This window comes from Camellia sinensis, chromosome 13, assembly GCF_055761805.1.
Source record: "Camellia sinensis isolate YWXY chromosome 13, ASM5576180v1, whole genome shotgun sequence".
Lineage (NCBI taxonomy): Eukaryota > Viridiplantae > Streptophyta > Magnoliopsida > Ericales > Theaceae > Camellia > Camellia sinensis.
In genome coordinates this window covers 148,055,870-148,077,725 of record NC_138973.1, presented here as the reverse complement: position 1 = coordinate 148,077,725, position 21,856 = coordinate 148,055,870, and positions in this window count along the sequence as shown.

Sequence of the window (21,856 nt, the reverse complement as noted above, 5' to 3'; positions counted from 1 at the left end):
AAAACAGTGCGATGAGGTGCGCAAGATATCGCGACAAAATGCATGCAAAATGCAAGTTTTGTGCACAAAACAGTGGGATGAGGTGCGCAAGATATCGCGACAAAATGCATGCAAAATGCAAGTTTTGTGCACAAAACAGTGCGATGAGGTGCGCAAGATATCGCGACAAAATGCATGCAAAATGCAAGTTTTGTGCACAAAACAGTGCGATGAGGTGCGCAAGATATCACGACAAAATGCATGCAAAATGCAAGTTTTGTGCACAAAACAGTGCGATGAGGTGCGCAAGATATCGCGACAAAATGCATGCAAAATGCAAGTAATGTGCACAAAACAGTGCGATGAGGTGCGCAAGATATCGCGACAAAATGCATGCAAAATGCAAGTTTTGTGCACAAAACAGTGCGATGAGGTGCGCAAGATATCGCGAAAAAATGCATGCAAAATGCAAGTTTTGTGCACCAAACAGTGCGATGAGGTGCGCAAGATATCGCGACAAAATGCATGCAAAATGCAAGTTTTGTGCACAAAACACTGCGATGAGGTGCGCAAGATATCGCGACAAAATGCATGCAAAATGCAAGTAGTGTGCACAAAACAGTGCGATGAGGTGCGCAAGATATCCCGACAAAATTCATGCAAAATGCAAGTTTTGTGCACAAAACAGTGCGATGAGGTGCGCAAGATATCGCGACAAAATGCATGCAAAATGCAAGTTTTGTGCACAAAACAGTGGGATGAGGTGCGCAAGATATCGCGACAAAATGCATGCAAAATGCAAGTTTTGTGCACAAAACAGTGCGATGAGGTGCGCAAGATATCGCGACAAAATGCATGCAAAATGCAAGTTTTGTGCACAAAACAGTGGGATGAGGTGCGCAAGATATCGCGACAAAATGCATGCAAAATGCAAGTTTTGTGCACAAAACAGTGCGATGAGGTGCGCAAGATATCGCGACAAAATGCATGCAAAATGCAAGTTTTGTGCACAAAACAGTGGGATGAGGTGCGCAAGATATCGCGACAAAATGCATGCAAAATGCAAGTTTTGTGCACAAAACTGTGCGATGAGGTGCGCAAGATATCGCGACAAAATGAATGCAAAATGCAAGTTTTATGCACAAAACAGTGCCATGAGGTGCGCAAGATATCGCCACAAAAAGCATGCCAAATGCAAGTAATGTGCACAAAACAGTGCGATGAGGTGCGCAAGATATCGCGACAAAATGAATGCAAAATGCAATTAATGTGCACAAAACAGTGCGATGAGGTGCGCAAGATATCGCGACAAAATGCATGCAAAATGCAAGTTTTGTGCACAAAACAGTGCGATGAGGTGCGCAAGATATCGCGACAAAATGCATGCAAAATGCAAGTAATGTGCACAAAACAGTGCGATGAGGTGCGCAAGATATCGCGACAAAATGCATGCAAAATGCAATTAATGTGCACAAAACAGTGCGATGAGGTGCGCAAGATATCGCGACAAAATGCATGCAAAATGCAAGTTTTGTGCACAAAACAGTGCGATGAGGTGCGCAAGATATCGCGACAAAATGCATGCAAAATGCAAGTTTTGTGCACAAAACAGTGCGATGAGGTGCGCAAGATATCGCGAAAAAATGCATGCAAAATGCAAGTAATGTGCACAAAACAGTGCGATGAGGTGCGCAAGATATCGCGACAAAATGAATGCAAAATGCAATTAATGTGCACAAAACAGTGCGATGAGGTGCGCAAGATATCGCGACAAGATGCATGCAAAATGCAAGTTTTGTGCACAAAACAGTGCGATGAGGTGCGCAAGATATCGCGACAAAATGCATGCAAAATGCAAGTAATGTGCACAAAACAGTGCGATGAGGTGCGCAAGATATCGCGACAAAATGCATGCAAAATGCAATTAATGTGCACAAAACAGTGCGATGAGGTGCGCAAGATATCGCGACAAAATGCATGCAAAATGCAAGTTTTGTGCACAAAACAGTGCGATGAGGTGCGCAAGATATCGCGACAAAATGCATGCAAAATGCAAGTTTTGTGCACAAAACAGTGCGATGAGGTGCGCAAGATATCGCGACAAAATGCATGCAAAATGCAAGTTTTGTGCACAAAACAGTGCCATGAGGTGCGCAAGATATCGCCACAAAAAGCATGCAAAATGCAAGTAATGTGCACAAAACAGTGCGATGAGGTGCGCAAGATATCGCGACAAAATGAATGCAAAATGCAATTAATGTGCACAAAACAGTGCGATGAGGTGCGCAAGATATCGCGACAAGATGCATGCAAAATGCAAGTTTTGTGCACAAAACAGTGCGATGAGGTGCGCAAGATATCGCGACAACATGCATGCAAAATGCAAGTAATGTGCACAAAACAGTGCGATGAGGTGCGCAAGATATCGCGACAAAATGCATGCAAAATGCAAGTTTTGTGCACAAAACAGTGCGATGAGGTGCGCAAGATATCGCGACAAAATGCATGCAAAATGCAAGTTTTGTGCACAAAACAGTGCGATGAGGTGCGCAAGATATCGCGACAAAATGCATGCAAAATGCAAGTTTTGTGCACAAAACAGTGCGATGAGGTGCGCAAGATATCGCGACAAAATGCATGCAAAATGCAAGTTTTGTGCACAAAACAGTGCGATGAGGTGCGCAAGATATCGCGACAAAATGCATGCAAAATGCAAGTAATGTGCACAAAACAGTGCGATGAGGTGCGCAAGATATCGCGACAACATGCATGCAAAATGCAAGTAATGTGCACAAAACAGTGCGATGAGATGCGCAAGATATCGCGACAAAATGCATGCAAAATGCAAGTTTTGTGCACAAAACAGTGCGATGAGGTGCGCAAGATATCGCGACAAAATGCATGCAAAATGCAAGTTTTGTGCACAAAACAGTACGATGAGGTGCGCAAGATATCGCGACAAAATGCATGCAAAATGCAAGTAATGTGCACAAAACAGTGCGATGAGGTGCGCAAGATATCGCGACAAAATGCATGCAAAATGCAAGTTTTGTGCACAAAACAGTGGGATGAGGTGCGCAAGATATCGCGACAAAATGCATGCAAAATGCAAGTTTTGTGCACAAAACAGTGCGATGAGGTGCGCAAGATATCGCGACAAAATGCATGCAAAATGCAAGTTTTGTGCACAAAACAGTGCGATGAGGTGCGCAAGATATCGCGACAAAATGCATGCAAAATGCAAGTAATGTGCACAAAACAGTGCGATGAGGTGCGCAAGATATCGCGACAAAATGCATGCAAAATGCAAGTTTTGTGCACAAAACAGTGCGATGAGGTGCGCAAGATATCGCGAAAAAATGCATGCAAAATGCAAGTTTTGTGCACCAAACAGTGCGATGAGGTGCGCAAGATATCGCGACAAAATGCATGCAAAATGCAAGTTTTGTGCACAAAACACTGCGATGAGGTGCGCAAGATATCGCGACAAAATGCATGCAAAATGCAAGTAGTGTGCACAAAACAGTGCGATGAGGTGCGCAAGATATCCCGACAAAATTCATGCAAAATGCAAGTTTTGTGCACAAAACAGTGCGATGAGGTGCGCAAGATATCGCGACAAAATGCATGCAAAATGCAAGTTTTGTGCACAAAACAGTGCGATGAGGTGCGCAAGATATCGCGACAAAATGCATGCAAAATGCAAGTAATGTGCACAAAACAGTGGGATGAGGTGCGCAAGATATCGCGACAAAATGCATGCAAAATGCAAGTTTTGTGCACAAAACAGTGCGATGAGGTGCGCAAGATATCGCGACAAAATGCATGCAAAATGCAAGTAATGTGCACAAAACAGTGCGATGAGGTGGGCAAGATATCGCGACAAAATGCATGCAAAATGCAAGAAATGTGCACAAAACTGTGCGATGAGGTGCGCAAGATATCGCGACAAAATGAATGCAAAATGCAAGTTTTATGCACAAAACAGTGCCATGAGGTGCGCAAGATATCGCCACAAAAAGCATGCCAAATGCAAGTAATGTGCACAAAACAGTGCGATGAGGTGCGCAAGATATCGCGACAAAATGAATGCAAAATGCAATTAATGTGCACAAAACAGTGCGATGAGGTGCGCAAGATATCGCGACAAAATGCATGCAAAATGCAAGTTTTGTGCACAAAACAGTGCGATGAGGTGCGCAAGATATCGCGACAAAATGCATGCAAAATGCAAGTAATGTGCACAAAACAGTGCGATGAGGTGCGCAAGATATCGCGACAAAATGCATGCAAAATGCAATTAATGTGCACAAAACAGTGCGATGAGGTGCGCAAGATATCGCGACAAAATGCATGCAAAATGCAAGTTTTGTGCACAAAACAGTGCGATGAGGTGCGCAAGATATCGCGACAAAATGCATGCAAAATGCAAGTTTTGTGCACAAAACAGTGCGATGAGGTGCGCAAGATATCGCGAAAAAATGCATGCAAAATGCAAGTAATGTGCACAAAACTGTGCGATGAGGTGCGCAAGATATCGCGACAAAATGAATGCAAAATGCAATTAATGTGCACAAAACAGTGCGATGAGGTGCGCAAGATATCGCGACAAGATGCATGCAAAATGCAAGTTTTGTGCACAAAACAGTGCGATGAGGTGCGCAAGATATCGCGACAAAATGCATGCAAAATGCAAGTAATGTGCACAAAACAGTGCGATGAGGTGCGCAAGATATCGCGACAAAATGCATGCAAAATGCAATTAATGTGCACAAAACAGTGCGATGAGGTGCGCAAGATATCGCGACAAAATGCATGCAAAATGCAAGTTTTGTGCACAAAACAGTGCGATGAGGTGAGCAAGATATCGCGACAAAATGCATGCAAAATGCAAGTTTTGTGCACAAAACAGTGCGATGAGGTGCGCAAGATATCGCGACAAAATGCATGCAAAATGCAAGTTTTGTGCACAAAACAGTGCCATGAGGTGCGCAAGATATCGCCACAAAAAGCATGCAAAATGCAAGTAATGTGCACAAAACAGTGCGATGAGGTGCGCAAGATATCGCGACAAAATGAATGCAAAATGCAATTAATGTGCACAAAACAGTGCGATGAGGTGCGCAAGATATCGCGACAAGATGCATGCAAAATGCAAGTTTTGTGCACAAAACAGTGCGATGAGGTGCGCAAGATATCGCGACAACATGCATGCAAAATGCAAGTAATGTGCACAAAACAGTGCGATGAGGTGCGCAAGATATCGCGACAAAATGCATGCAAAATGCAATTAATGTGCACAAAACAGTGCGATGAGGTGCGCAAGATATCGCGACAAAATGCATGCAAAATGCAAGTTTTGTGCACAAAACAGTGCGATGAGGTGCGCAAGATATCGCGACAAAATGCATGCAAAATGCAAGTTTTGTGCACAAAACAGTGCGATGAGGTGCGCAAGATATCGCGACAAAATGCATGCAAAATGCAAGTTTTGTGCACAAAACAGTGCGATGAGGTGCGCAAGATATCGCGACAAAATGCATGCAAAATGCAAGTTTTGTGCACAAAACAGTGCGATGAGGTGCGCAAGATATCGCGACAAAATGCATGCAAAATGCAAGTAATGTGCACAAAACAGTGCGATGAGGTGCGCAAGATATCGCGACAAAATGCATGCAAAATGCAAGCTTTGTGCACAAAACAGTGCGATGAGGTGCGCAAGATATCGCGAAAAAATGCATGCAAAATGCAAGTTTTGTGCACCAAACAGTGCGATGAGGTGCGCAAGATATCGCGACAAAATGAATGCAAAATGCAATTAATGTGCACAAAACAGTGCGATGAGGTGCGCAAGATATCGCGACAAAATGCATGCAAAATGCAAGTTTTGTGCACAAAACAGTGCGATGAGGTGCGCAAGATATCGCGACAAAATGCATGCAAAATGCAAGTAATGTGCACAAAACAGTGCGATGAGGTGCGCAAGATATCGCGACAAAATGCATGCAAAATGCAATTAATGTGCACAAAACAGTGCGATGAGGTGCGCAAGATATCGCGACAAAATGCATGCAAAATGCAAGTTTTGTGCACAAAACAGTGCGATGAGGTGCGCAAGATATCGCGACAAAATGCATGCAAAATGCAAGTTTTGTGCACAAAACAGTGCGATGAGGTGCGCAAGATATCGCGAAAAAATGCATGCAAAATGCAAGTAATGTGCACAAAACAGTGCGATGAGGTGCGCAAGATATCGCGACAAAATAAATGCAAAATGCAATTAATGTGCACAAAACAGTGCGATGAGGTGCGCAAGATATCGCGACAAGATGCATGCAAAATGCAAGTTTTGTGCACAAAACAGTGCGATGAGGTGCGCAAGATATCGCGACAAAATGCATGCAAAATGCAAGTAATGTGCACAAAACAGTGCGATGAGGTGCGCAAGATATCGCGACAAAATGCATGCAAAATGCAATTAATGTGCACAAAACAGTGCGATGAGGTGCGCAAGATATCGCGACAAAATGCATGCAAAATGCAAGTTTTGTGCACAAAACAGTGCGATGAGGTGAGCAAGATATCGCGACAAAATGCATGCAAAATGCAAGTTTTGTGCACAAAACAGTGCGATGAGGTGCGCAAGATATCGCGACAAAATGCATGCAAAATGCAAGTTTTGTGCACAAAACAGTGCCATGAGGTGCGCAAGATATCGCCACAAAAAGCATGCAAAATGCAAGTAATGTGCACAAAACAGTGCGATGAGGTGCGCAAGATATCGCGACAAAATGAATGCAAAATGCAATTAATGTGCACAAAACAGTGCGATGAGGTGCGCAAGATATCGCGACAAGATGCATGCAAAATGCAAGTTTTGTGCACAAAACAGTGCGATGAGGTGCGCAAGATATCGCGACAACATGCATGCAAAATGCAAGTAATGTGCACAAAACAGTGCGATGAGGTGCGCAAGATATCGCGACAAAATGCATGCAAAATGCAATTAATGTGCACAAAACAGTGCGATGAGGTGCGCAAGATATCGCGACAAAATGCATGCAAAATGCAAGTTTTGTGCACAAAACAGTGCGATGAGGTGCGCAAGATATCGCGACAAAATGCATGCAAAATGCAAGTTTTGTGCACAAAACAGTGCGATGAGGTGCGCAAGATATCGCGACAAAATGCATGCAAAATGCAAGTTTTGTGCACAAAACAGTGCGATGAGGTGCGCAAGATATCGCGACAAAATGCATGCAAAATGCAAGTTTTGTGCACAAAACAGTGCGATGAGGTGCGCAAGATATCGCGACAAAATGCATGCAAAATGCAAGTAATGTGCACAAAACAGTGCGATGAGGTGCGCAAGATATCGCGACAAAATGCATGCAAAATGCAAGCTTTGTGCACAAAACAGTGCGATGAGGTGCGCAAGATATCGCGAAAAAATGCATGCAAAATGCAAGTTTTGTGCACCAAACAGTGCGATGAGGTGCGCAAGATATCGCGACAAAATGCATGCAAAATGCAAGTTTTCTGCACAAAACACTGCGATGAGGTGCGCAAGATATCGCGACAAAATGCATGCAAAATGCAAGTAGTGTGCACAAAACAGTGCGATGAGGTGCGCAAGATATCCCGACAAAATTCATGCAAAATGCAAGTTTTGTGCACAAAACAGTGCGATGAGGTGCGCAAGATATCGCGACAAAATGCATGCAAAATGCAAGTTTTGTGCACAAAACAGTGCGATGAGGTGCGCAAGATATCGCGAAAAAATGCATGCAAAATGCAAGTTTTGTGCACCAAACAGTGCGATGAGGTGCGCAAGATATCGCGACAAAATGCATGCAAAATGCAAGTTTTGTGCACAAAACACTGCGATGAGGTGCGCAAGATATCGCGACAAAATGCATGCAAAATGCAAGTAGTGTGCACAAAACAGTGCGATGAGGTGCGCAAGATATCCCGACAAAATTCATGCAAAATGCAAGTTTTGTGCACAAAACAGTGCGATGAGGTGCGCAAGATATCGCGACAAAATGCATGCAAAATGCAAGTTTTGTGCACAAAACAGTGCGATGAGGTGCGCAAGATATCGCGACAAAATGCATGCAAAATGCAAGTAATGTGCACAAAACAGTGGGATGAGGTGCGCAAGATATCGCGACAAAATGCATGCAAAATGCAAGTTTTGTGCACAAAACAGTGCGATGAGGTGCGCAAGATATCGCGACAAAATGCATGCAAAATGCAAGTTTTGTGCACAAAACAGTGGGATGAGGTGCGCAAGATATCGCGACAAAATGCATGCAAAATGCAAGTTTTGTGCACAAAACTGTGCGATGAGGTGCGCAAGATATCGCGACAAAATGAATGCAAAGTGCAAGTTTTGTGCACAAAACAGTGCCATGAGGTGCGCAAGATATCGCCACAAAAAGCATGCCAAATGCAAGTAATGTGCACAAAACAGTGCGATGAGGTGCGCAAGATATCGCGACAAAATGAATGCAAAATGCAATTAATGTGCACAAAACAGTGCGATGAGGTGCGCAAGATATCGCGACAAAATGCATGCAAAATGCAAGTTTTGTGCACAAAACAGTGCGATGAGGTGCGCAAGATATCGCGACAAAATGCATGCAAAATGCAAGTAATGTGCACAAAACAGTGCGATGAGGTGCGCAAGATATCGCGACAAAATGCATGCAAAATGCAATTAATGTGCACAAAACAGTGCGATGAGGTGCGCAAGATATCGCGACAAAATGCATGCAAAATGCAAGTTTTGTGCACAAAACAGTGCGATGAGGTGCGCAAGATATCGCGACAAAATGCATGCAAAATGCAAGTTTTGTGCACAAAACAGTGCGATGAGGTGCGCAAGATATCGCGAAAAAATGCATGCAAAATGGAAGTTTTGTGCACCAAACAATGCGATGAGGTGCGCAAGATATCGCGACAAAATGCATACAAAATGCAAGTTTTGTGCACAAAACACTGCGATGAGGTGCGCAAGATATCGCGACAAAATGCATGCAAAATGCAAGTAGTGTGCACAAAACAGTGCGATGAGGTGCGCAAGATATCCCGACAAAATTCATGCAAAATGCAAGTTTTGTGCACAAAACAGTGCGATGAGGTGCGCAAGATATCGCGACAAAATGCATGCAAAATGCAAGTTTTGTGCACAAAACAGTGCGATGAGGTGCGCAAGATATCGCGACAAAATGCATGCAAAATGCAAGTAATGTGCACAAAACAGTGGGATGAGGTGCGTAAGATATCGCGACAAAATGCATGCAAAATGCAAGTTTTGTGCACAAAACAGTGCGATGAGGTGCGCAAGATATCGCGACAAAATGCATGCAAAATGCAAGTTTTGTGCACAAAACAGTGCCATGAGGTGCGCAAGATATCGCCACAAAAAGCATGCAAAATGCAAGTAATGTGCACAAAACAGTGCGATGAGGTGCGCAAGATATCGCGACAAAATGAATGCAAAATGCAAGTAGTGTGCACAAAACAGTGCGATGAGGTGCGCAAGATATCGCGACAAAATGCATGCAAAATGCAAGTTTTGTGCACAAAACACTGCGATGAGGTGCGCAAGATATCGCGACAAAATGCATGCAAAATGCAAGTAGTGTGCACAAAACAGTGCGATGAGGTGCGCAAGATATCCCGACAAAATTCATGCAAAATGCAAGTTTTGTGCACAAAACAGTGCGATGAGGTGCGCAAGATATCGCGACAAAATGCATGCAAAATGCAAGTTTTGTGCACAAAACAGTGCGATGAGGTGCGCAAGATATCGCGACAAAATGCATGCAAAATGCAAGTAATGTGCACAAAACAGTGGGATGAGGTGCGCAAGATATCGCGACAAAATGCATGCAAAATGTAAGTTTTGTGCACAAAACAGTGCGATGAGGTGCGCAAGATATCGCGACAAAATGCATGCAAAATGCAAGTTTTGTGCACAAAACAGTGGGATGAGGTGCGCAAGATATCGCGACAAAATGCATGCAAAATGCAAGTTTTGTGCACAAAACAGTGCGATGAGGTGCGCAAGATATCGCGACAAAATGCATGCAAAATGCAAGTAATGTGCACAAAACAGTGCGATGAGGTGCGCAAGATATCGCGAAAAAATGCATGCAAAATGCAAGTTTTGTGCACCAAACAGTGCGATGAGGTGCGCAAGATATCGCGACAAAATGCATGCAAAATGCAAGTTTTGTGCACAAAACAGTGCGATGAGGTGCGCAAGATATCGCGACAAAATGCATGCAAAATGCAAGTTTTGTGCACAAAACAGTGCCATGAGGTGCGCAAGATATCGCGAAAAAATGCATGCAAAATGCAAGTTTTGTGCACCAAACAGTGCGATGAGGTGCGCAAGATATCGCGACAAAATGCATGCAAAATGCAAGTTTTGTGCACAAAACAGTGCGATGAGGTGCGCAAGATATCGCGACAAAATGCATGCAAAATGCAAGTTTTGTGCACAAAACAGTGCCATGAGGTGCGCAAGATATCGCCACAATAAGCATGCAAAATGCAAGTAATGTGCACAAAACAGTGCGATGAGGTGCGCAAGATATCGCGACAAAATGCATGCAAAATGCAAGTAGTGTGCACAAAACAGTGCGATGAGGTGCGCAAGATATCCCGACAAAATTCATGCAAAATGCAAGTTTTCTGCACAAAACACTGCGATGAGGTGCGCAAGATATCGCGACAAAATGCATGCAAAATGCAAGTAGTGTGCACAAAACAGTGCGATGAGGTGCGCAAGATATCCCGACAAAATTCATGCAAAATGCAAGTTTTGTGCACAAAACAGTGCGATGAGGTGCGCAAGATATCGCGACAAAATGCATGCAAAATGCAAGTTTTGTGCACAAAACAGTGCGATGAGGTGCGCAAGATATCGCGACAAAATGCATGCAAAATGCAAGTTTTGTGCACAAAACAGTGCCATGAGGTGCGCAAGATATCGCCACAATAAGCATGCAAAATGCAAGTAATGTGCACAAAACAGTGCGATGAGGTGCGCAAGATATCCCGACAAAATTCATGCAAAATGCAAGTTTTGTGCACAAAACAGTGCGATGAGGTGCGCAAGATATCGCGACAAGATGCATGCAAAATGCAAGTTTTGTGCACAAAACAGTGCGATGAGGTGCGCAAGATATCGCGACAAAATGCATGCAAAATGCAAGTAATGTGCACAAAACAGTGCGATGAGGTGCGCAAGATATCGCGACAAAATGCATGCAAAATGCAATTAATGTGCACAAAACAGTGCGATGAGGTGCGCAAGATATCGCGACAAAATGCATGCAAAATGCAAGTTTTGTGCACAAAACAGTGCGATGAGGTGCGCAAGATATCGCGACAAAATGCATGTAAAATGCAAGTTTTGTGCACAAAACAGTGCGATGAGGTGCGCAAGATATCGCGACAAAATGCATGCAAAATGCAAGTTTTGTGCACAAAACAGTGCGATGAGGTGCGCAAGATATCGCGACAAAATGCATGCAAAATGCAAGTTTTGTGCACAAAACAGTGCGATGAGGTGCGCAAGATATCGCGACAAAATGCATGCAAAATGCAAGTTTTGTGCACAAAACAGTGCGATGAGGTGCGCAAGATATCGCCAAAAAATGCATGCAAAATGGAAGTTTTGTGCACAAAACAGTGGGATGAGGTGCGCAAGATATCGCGACAAAATGCATGCAAAATGCAAGTTTTGTGCACAAAACAGTGCGATGAGGTGCGCAAGATATCGCGACAAAATGCATGCAAAATGCAAGTTTTGTGCACAAAACAGTGCGATGAGGTGCGCAAGATATCCCGACAAAATGCACGCAAAATGCAAGTTTTGTGCACAAAACAGTGCGATGAGGTGCGCAAGATATCGCGACAAAATGCATGCAAAATGCAAGTAATGTGCACAAAACAGTGCGATGAGGTGCGCAAGATATCGCGACAAAATGCATGCAAAATGCAAGTTTTGTGCACAAAACAGTGCGATGAGGTGCGCAAGATATCGCGACAAAATGCATGCAAAATGCAAGTTTTGTGCACAAAACAGTGCGATGAGGTGCGCAAGATATCGCGACAAAATGCATGCAAAATGCAAGTTTTGTGCACAAAACAGTGCCATGAGGTGCGCAAGATATCGCCACAAAAAGCATGCAAAATGCAAGTAATGTGCACAAAACAGTGCGATGAGGTGCGCAAGATATCGCGACAAAATGCATGCAAAATGCAATTAATGTGCACAAAACAGTGCGATGAGGTGCGCAAGATATCGCGACAAGATGCATGCAAAATGCAAGTTTTGTGCACAAAACAGTGCGATGAGGTGCGCAAGATATCGCGACAAAATGCATGCAAAATGCAAGTAATGTGCACAAAACAGTGCGATGAGGTGCGCAAGATATCGCGACAAAATGCATGCAAAATGCAATTAATGTGCACAAAACAGTGCGATGAGGTGCGCAAGATATCGCGACAAAATGCATGCAAAATGCAAGTTTTGTGCACAAAACAGTGCGATGAGGTGCGCAAGATATCGCGACAAAATGCATGCAAAATGCAAGTTTTGTGCACAAAACAGTGCGATGAGGTGCGCAAGATATCGCGACAAAATGCATGCAAAATGCAAGTTTTGTGCACAAAACAGTGCGATGAGGTGCGCAAGATATCGCGACAAAATGCATGCAAAATGCAAGTTTTGTGCACAAAACAGTGCGATGAGGTGCGCAAGATATCGCGACAAAATGCATGCAAAATGCAAGTAATGTGCACAAAACAGTGCGATGAGGTGCGCAAGATATCGCGACAAAATGCATGCAAAATGCAAGTTTTGTGCACAAAACAGTGCGATGAGGTGCGCATGATATCGCGAAAAAATGCATGCAAAATGCAAGTTTTGTGCACCAAACAGTGCGATGAGGTGCGCAAGATATCGCGACAAAATGCATGCAAAATGCAAGTTTTGTGCACAAAACACTGCGATGAGGTGCGCAAGATATCGCGACAAAATGCATGCAAAATGCAAGTAGTGTTCACAAAACAGTGCGATGAGGTGCGCAAGATATCCCGACAAAATTCATGCAAAATGCAAGTTTTGTGCACAAAACAGTGCGATGAGGTGCGCAAGATATCGCGACAAAATGCATGCAAAATGCAAGTTTTGTGCACAAAACAGTGCGATGAGGTGCGCAAGATATCGCGACAAAATGCATGCAAAATGCAAGTAATGTGCACAAAACAGTGGGATGAGGTGCGCAAGATATCGCGACAAAATGCATGCAAAATGCAAGTTTTGTGCACAAAACAGTGCGATGAGGTGCGCAAGATATCGCGACAAAATGCATGCAAAATGCAAGTTTTGTGCACAAAACAGTGCCATGAGGTGCGCAAGATATCGCCACAAAATGCATGCAAAATGCAAGTAATGTGCACAAAACAGTGCGATGAGGTGCGCAAGATATCGCGACAAAATGAATGCAAAATGCAATTAATGTGCACAAAACAGTGCGATGAGGTGCGCAAGATATCGCGACAAAATGCATGCAAAATGCAAGTTTTGTGCACAAAACAGTGCCATGAGGTGCGCAAGATATCGCCACAAAAAGCATGCAAAATGCAAGTAATGTGCACAAAACAGTGCGATGAGGTGCGCAAGATATCGCGACAAAATGCATGCAAAATGCAATTAATGTGCACAAAACAGTGCGATGAGGTGCGCAAGATATCGCGACAAGATGCATGCAAAATGCAAGTTTTGTGCACAAAACAGTGCGATGAGGTGCGCAAGATATCGCGACAAAATGCATGCAAAATGCAAGTAATGTGCACAAAACAGTGCGATGAGGTGCGCAAGATATCGCGACAAAATGCATGCAAAATGCAATTAATGTGCACAAAACAGTGCGATGAGGTGCGCAAGATATCGCGACAAAATGCATGCAAAATGCAAGTTTTGTGCACAAAACAGTGCGATGAGGTGCGCAAGATATCGCGACAAAATGCATGCAAAATGCAAGTTTTGTGCACAAAACAGTGCGATGAGGTGCGCAAGATATCGCGACAAAATGCATGCAAAATGCAAGTTTTGTGCACAAAACAGTGCGATGAGGTGCGCAAGATATCGCGACAAAATGCATGCAAAATGCAAGTAATGTGCACAAAACAGTGCGATGAGGTGCGCAAGATATCGCGACAAAATGCATGCAAAATGCAAGTTTTGTGCACAAAACAGTGCGATGAGGTGCGCAAGATATCGCGAAAAAATGCATGCAAAATGCAAGTTTTGTGCACCAAACAGTGCGATGAGGTGCGCAAGATATCGCGACAAAATGCATGCAAAATGCAAGTTTTGTGCACAAAACACTGCGATGAGGTGCGCAAGATATCGCGACAAAATGCATGCAAAATGCAAGTAGTGTTCACAAAACAGTGCGATGAGGTGCGCAAGATATCCCGACAAAATTCATGCAAAATGCAAGTTTTGTGCACAAAACAGTGCGATGAGGTGCGCAAGATATCGCGACAAAATGCATGCAAAATGCAAGTTTTGTGCACAAAACAGTGCGATGAGGTGCGCAAGATATCGCGACAAAATGCATGCAAAATGCAAGTAATGTGCACAAAACAGTGGGATGAGGTGCGCAAGATATCGCGACAAAATGCATGCAAAATGCAAGTTTTGTGCACAAAACAGTGCGATGAGGTGCGCAAGATATCGCGACAAAATGCATGCAAAATGCAAGTTTTGTGCACAAAACAGTGCCATGAGGTGCGCAAGATATCGCGACAAAATGCATGCAAAATGCAAGTAATGTGCACAAAACAGTGCGATGAGGTGCCCAAGATATCGCGACAAAATGCATGCCAAAATGCATGTTTTGTGCACAAAACAGTGCGATGAGGTGCGCAAGATATCGCGACAAGATGCATGCAAAATGCAAGTTTTGTGCACAAAACAGTGCGATGAGGTGCGCAAGATATCGCGACAACATGCATGCAAAATGCAAGTAATGTGCACAAAACAGTGCGATGAGGTGCGCAAGATATCGCGACAAAATGCATGCAAAATGCAATTAATGTGCACAAAACAGTGCGATGAGGTGCGCAAGATATCGCGACAAAATGCATGCAAAATGCAAGTTTTGTGCACAAAACAGTGCGATGAGGTGCGCAAGATATCGTGACAAAATGCATGCAAAATGCAAGTTTTGTGCACAAAACAGTGCGATGAGGTGCGCAAGATATCGCGACAAAATGCATGCAAAATGCAAGTTTTGTGCACAAAACAGTGCGATGAGGTGCGCAAGATATCGCGACAAAATGCATGCAAAATGCAAGTTTTGTGCACAAAACAGTGCGATGAGGTGCGAAAGATATCGCGACAAAATGCATGCAAAATGCAAGTTTTGTGCACAAAACAGTGCGATGAGGTGCGCAAGATATCGCGACAAAATGCATGCAAAATGCAAGTAATGTGCACAAAACAGTGCGATGAGGTGCGCAAGATATCGCGACAAAATGCATGCAAAATGCAAGTTTTGTGCACAAAACAGTGCGATGAGGTGCGCAAGATATCGCGAAAAAATGCATGCAAAATGCAAGTTTTGTGCACCAAACAGTGCGATGAGGTGCGCAAGATATCGCGACAAAATGCAAGTTTTGTGCACAAAACACTGCGATGAGGTGCGCAAGATATCGCGACAAAATGCATGCAAAATGCAAGTAGTGTGCACAAAACAGTGCGATGAGGTGCGCAAGATATCCCGACAAAATTCATGCAAAATGCAAGTTTTGTGCACAAAACAGTGCGATGAGGTGCGCAAGATATCGCGACAAAATGCATGCAAAATGCAAGTTTTGTGCACAAAACAGTGCGATGAGGTGCGCAAGATATCGTGACAAAATGCATGCAAAATGCAAGTAATGTGCACAAAACAGTGGGATGAGGTGCGCAAGATATCGCGACAAAATGTATGCAAAATGCAAGTTTTGTGCACAAAACAGTGCGATGAGGTGCGCAAGATATCGCGACAAAAAGCATGCAAAATGCAAGTTTTGTGCACAAAACAGTGCCATGAGGTGCGCAAGATATCGCCACAAAAAGCATGCAAAATGCAAGTAATGTGCACAAAACAGTGCGATGAGGTGCGCAAGATATCGCGACAAAATGAATGCAAAATGCAATTAATGTGCACAAAACAGTGCGATGAGGTGCGCAAGATATCGCGACAAGATGCATGCAAAATGCAAGTTTTGTGCACAAAACAGTGCGATGAGGTGCGCAAGATATCGCGACAACATGCATGCAAAATGCAAGTAATGTGCACAAAACAGTGCGATGAGGTGCGCAAGATATCGCGACAAAATGCATGCAAAATGCAATTAATGTGCACAAAACAGTGCGATGAGGTGCGCAAGATATCGCGACAAAATGCATGCAAAATGCAAGTTTTGTGCACAAAACAGTGCGATGAGGTGCGCAAGATATCCCGACAAAATTCATGCAAAATGCAAGTTTTGTGCACAAAACAGTGCGATGAGGTGCGCAAGATATCGCGACAAAATGCATGCAAAATGCAAGTTTTGTGCACAAAACAGTGCGATGAGGTGCGCAAGATATCGTGACAAAATGCATGCAAAATGCAAGTAATGTGCACAAAACAGTGGGATGAGGTGCGCAAGATATCGCGACAAAATGTATGCAAAATGCAAGTTTTGTGCACAAAACAGTGCGATGAGGTGCGCAAGATATCGCGACAAAATGCATGCAAAATGCAAGTTTTGTGCACAAAACAGTGCCATGAGGTGCGCAAGATATCGCCACAAAAAGCATGCAAAATGCAAGTAATGTGCACAAAACAGTGCGATGAGGTGCGCAAGATATCGCGACAAAATGAATGCAAAATGCAATTAATGTGCACAAAACAGTGCGATGAGGTGCGCAAGATATCGCGACAAGATGCATGCAAAATGCAAGTTTTGTGCACAAAATAGTGCGATGAGGTGCGCAAGATATCCCGACAAAATTCATGCAAAATGCAAGTTTTGTGCACAAAACAGTGCGATGAGGTGCGCAAGATATCGCGACAAAATGCATGCAAAATGCAAGTTTTGTGCACAAAACAGTGCGATGAGGTGCGCAAGATATCGTGACAAAATGCATGCAAAATGCAAGTAATGTGCACAAAACAGTGGGATGAGGTGCGCAAGATATCGCGACAAAATGTATGCAAAATGCATGCAAAATGCAAGTTTTGTGCACAAAACAGTGCGATGAGGTGCGCAAGATATCGCGACAAAATGCATGCAAAATGCAAGTTTTGTGCACAAAACAGTGCCATGAGGTGCGCAAGATATCGCCACAAAAAGCATGCAAAATGCAAGTAATGTGCACAAAACAGTGCGATGAGGTGCGCAAGATATCGCGACAAAATGAATGCAAAATGCAATTAATGTGCACAAAACAGTGCGATGAGGTGCGCAAGATATCGCGACAAGATGCATGCAAAATGCAAGTTTTGTGCACAAAACAGTGCGATGAGGTGCGCAAGATATCGCGACAAAATGCATGCAAAATGCAAGTAATGTGCACAAAACAGTGCGATGAGGTGCGCAAGATATCGCGACAAAATGCATGCAAAATGCAATTAATGTGCACAAAATAGTGCGATGAGGTGCGCAAGATATCGCGACAAAATGCATGCAAAATGCAAGTTTTGTGCACAAAACAGTGCGATGAGGTGCGCAAGATATCGCGACAAAATGCATGCAAAATGCAAGTTTTGTGCACAAAACAGTGCGATGAGGTGCGCAAGATATCGCGACAAAATGCATGCAAAATGCAAGTTTTGTGCACAAAACAGTGCGATGAGGTGCGCAAGATATCGCGACAAAATGCATGCAAAATGCAAGTTTTGTGCACAAAACAGTGCGATGAGTTGCGCAAGATATCGCGACAAAATGCATGCAAAATGCAAGTTTTGTGCACAAAACAGTGCGATGAGGTGCGCAAGATATCGCGAAAAAATGCATGCAAAATGCAAGTAATGTGCACAAAACAGTGCGATGAGGTGCGCAAGATATCGCGACAAAATGAATGCAAAATGCAATTAATGTGCACAAAACAGTGCGATGAGGTGCGCAAGATATCGCGACAAGATGCATGCAAAATGCAAGTTTTGTGCACAAAACAGTGCGATGAGGTGCGCAAGATATCGCGACAACATGCATGCAAAATGCAAGTAATGTGCACAAAACAGTGCGATGAGGTGCGCAAGATATCGCGACAAAATGCATGCAAAATGCAATTAATGTGCACAAAACAGTGCGATGAGGTGCGCAAGATATCGCGACAAAATGCATGCAAAATGCAAGTTTTGTGCACAAAACAGTGCGATGAGGTGCGCAAGATATCGCGACAAAATGCATGCAAAATGCAAGTTTTGTGCACAAAACAGTGCGATGAGGTGCGCAAGATATCGCGACAAAATGCATGCAAAATGCAAGTTTTGTGCACAAAACAGTGCCATGAGGTGCGCAAGATATCGCCACAAAAAGCATGCAAAATGCAAGTAATGTGCACAAAACAGTGCGATGAGGTGCGCAAGATATCGCGACAAAATGAATGCAAAATGCAATTAATGTGCACAAAACAGTGCGATGAGGTGCGCAAGATATCGCGACAAGATGCATGCAAAATGCAAGTTTTGTGCACAAAACAGTGCGATGAGGTGCGCAAGATATCGCGACAAAATGCATGCAAAATGCAAGTAATGTGCACAAAACAGTGCGATGAGGTGCGCAAGATATCGCGACAAAATGCATGCAAAATGCAATTAATGTGCACAAAACAGTGCGATGAGGTGCGCAACATATCGCGACAAAATGCATGCAAAATGCAAGTTTTGTGCACAAAACAGTGCGATGAGGTGCGCAAGATATCGCGACAAAATGCATGCAAAATGCAAGTTTTGTGCACAAAACAGTGCGATGAGGTGCGCAAGATATCGCGACAAAATGCATGCAAAATGCAAGTTTTGTGCACAAAACAGTACGATGAGGTGCGCAAGATATCGCGACAAAATGCATGCAAAATGCAAGTTTTGTGCACAAAACAGTGCGATGAGGTGCGCAAGATATCGCGACAAAATGCATGCAAAATGCAAGTAATGTGCACAAAACAGTGCGATGAGGTGCGCAAGATATCGCGACAAAATGCATGCAAAATGCAAGTTTTGTGCACAAAACAGTGCGATGAGGTGCGCAAGATATCGCGAAAAAATGCATGCAAAATGCAAGTTTTGTGCACCAAACAGTGCGATGAGGTGCGCAAGATATCGCGACAAAATGCATGCAAAATGCAAGTTTTCTGCACAAAACACTGCGATGAGGTGCGCAAGATATCGCGACAAAATGCATGCAAAATGCAAGTAGTGTGCACAAAACAGTGCGATGAGGTGCGCAAGATATCCCGACAAAATTCATGCAAAATGCAAGTTTTGTGCACAAAACAGTGCGATGAGGTGCTCAAGATATCGCGACAAAATGAATGCAAAATGCAAGTTTTGTGCACAAAACAGTGCGATGAGGTGCGCAAGATATCGCGAAAAAATGCATGCAAAATGCAAGTTTTGTGCACCAAACAGTGCGATGAGGTGCGCAAGATATCGCGACAAATGCATGCAAAATGCAAGTTTTGTGCACAAAACACTGCGATGAGGTGCGCAAGATATCGCGACAAAATGCATGCAAAATGCAAGTAGTGTGCACAAAACAGTGCGATGAGGTGCGCAAGATATCCCGACAAAATTCATGCAAAATGCAAGTTTTGTGCACAAAACAGTGCGATGAGGTGCGCAAGATATCGCGACAAAATGCATGCAAAATGCAAGTTTTGTGCACAAAACAGTGCGATGAGGTGCGCAAGATATCGCGACAAAATGCATGCAAAATGCAAGTAATGTGCACAAAACAGTGGGAATGAGGTGCGCAAGATATCGCGACAAAATGCATGCAAAATGCAAGTTTTGTGCACAAAACAGTGCGATGAGGTGCGCAAGATATCGCGACAAAATGCATGCAAAATGCAAGTAATGTGCACAAAACAGTGGGATGAGGTGCGCAAGATATCGCGACAAAATGCATGCAAAATGCAAGTTTTGTGCACAAAACTGTGCGATGAGGTGCGCAAGATATCGCGACAAAATGAATGCAAAATGCAAGTTTTGTGCACAAAACAGTGCCATGAGGTGCGCAAGATATCGCCACAAAAAGCATGCCAAATGCAAGTAATGTGCACAAAAACAGTGCGATGAGGTGCGCAAGATATCGCGACAAAATGCATGCAAAATGCAAGTTTTGTGCACAAAAACAGTGCGATGAGGTGCGCAAGATATCGCGACAAAATGCATGCAAAATGCAAGTAATGTGCACAAAACAGTGCGATGAGGTGCGCAAGATATCGCGACAAAATGCATGCAAAATGCAATTAATGTGCACAAAACAGTGCGATGAGGTGCGCAGATATCGCGACAAAATGCATGCAAAATGCAAGTTTTGTGCACAAAACAGTGCGATGAGGTGCGCAAGATATCGCGACAAAATGCATGCAAAATGCAAGTTTTGTGCACAAAACAGTGCGATGAGGTGCGCAAGATATCGCGAAAAAATGCATGCAAAATGGAAGTTTTGTGCACCAAACAGTGCGATGAGGTGCGCAAGATATCGCGACAAAATGCATACAAAATGCAAGTTTTGTGCACAAAACACTGCGATGAGGTGCGCAAGATATCGCGACAAAATGCATGCAAAATGCAAGTAGTGTGCACAAAACAGTGCGATGAGGTGCGCAAGATATCCCGACAAAATTCATGCAAAATGCAAGTTTTGTGCACAAAACAGTGCGATGAGGTGCGCAAGATATCGCGACAAAATGCATGCAAAATGCAAGTTTTGTGCACAAAACAGTGCGATGAGGTGCGCAAGATATCGCGACAAAATGCATGCAAAATGCAAGTAATGTGCACAAAACAGTGGGATGAGGTGCGTAAGATATCGCGACAAAATGCATGCAAAATGCAAGTTTTGTGCACAAAACAGTGCGATGAGGTGCGCAAGATATCGCGACAAAATGCATGCAAAATGCAAGTTTTGTGCACAAAACAGTGCCATGAGGTGCGCAAGATATCGCCACAAAAAGCATGCAAAATGCAAGTAATGTGCACAAAACAGTGCGATGAGGTGCGCAAGATATCGCGACAAAATGAATGCAAAATGCAAGTAGTGTGCACAAAACAGTGCGATGAGGTGCGCAAGATATCGCGACAAAATGCATGCAAAATGCAAGTTTTGTGCACAAACACTGCGATGAGGTGCGCAAGATATCGCGACAAAATGCATGCAAAATGCAAGTAGTGTGCACAAAACAGTGCGATGAGGTGCGCAAGACATCCCGACAAAATTCATGCAAAATGCAAGTTTTGTGCACAAAACAGTGCGATGAGGTGCGCAAGATATCGCGACAAAATGCATGCAAAATGCAAGTTTTGTGCACAAAACAGTGCGATGAGGTGCGCAAGATATCGCGACAAAATGCATGCAAAATGCAAGTAATGTGCACAAAACAGTGCGATGAGGTGCGCAAGATATCGCGACAAAATGCATGCAAAATGCAAGTTTTGTGCACAAAACAGTGCGATGAGGTGCGCAAGATATCGCCACAAAAAGCATGCAAAATGCAAGTAATGTGCACAAAACAGTGCGATGAGGTGCGCAAGATATCGCGACAAAATGAATGCAAAATGCAATTAATGTGCACAAAACAGTG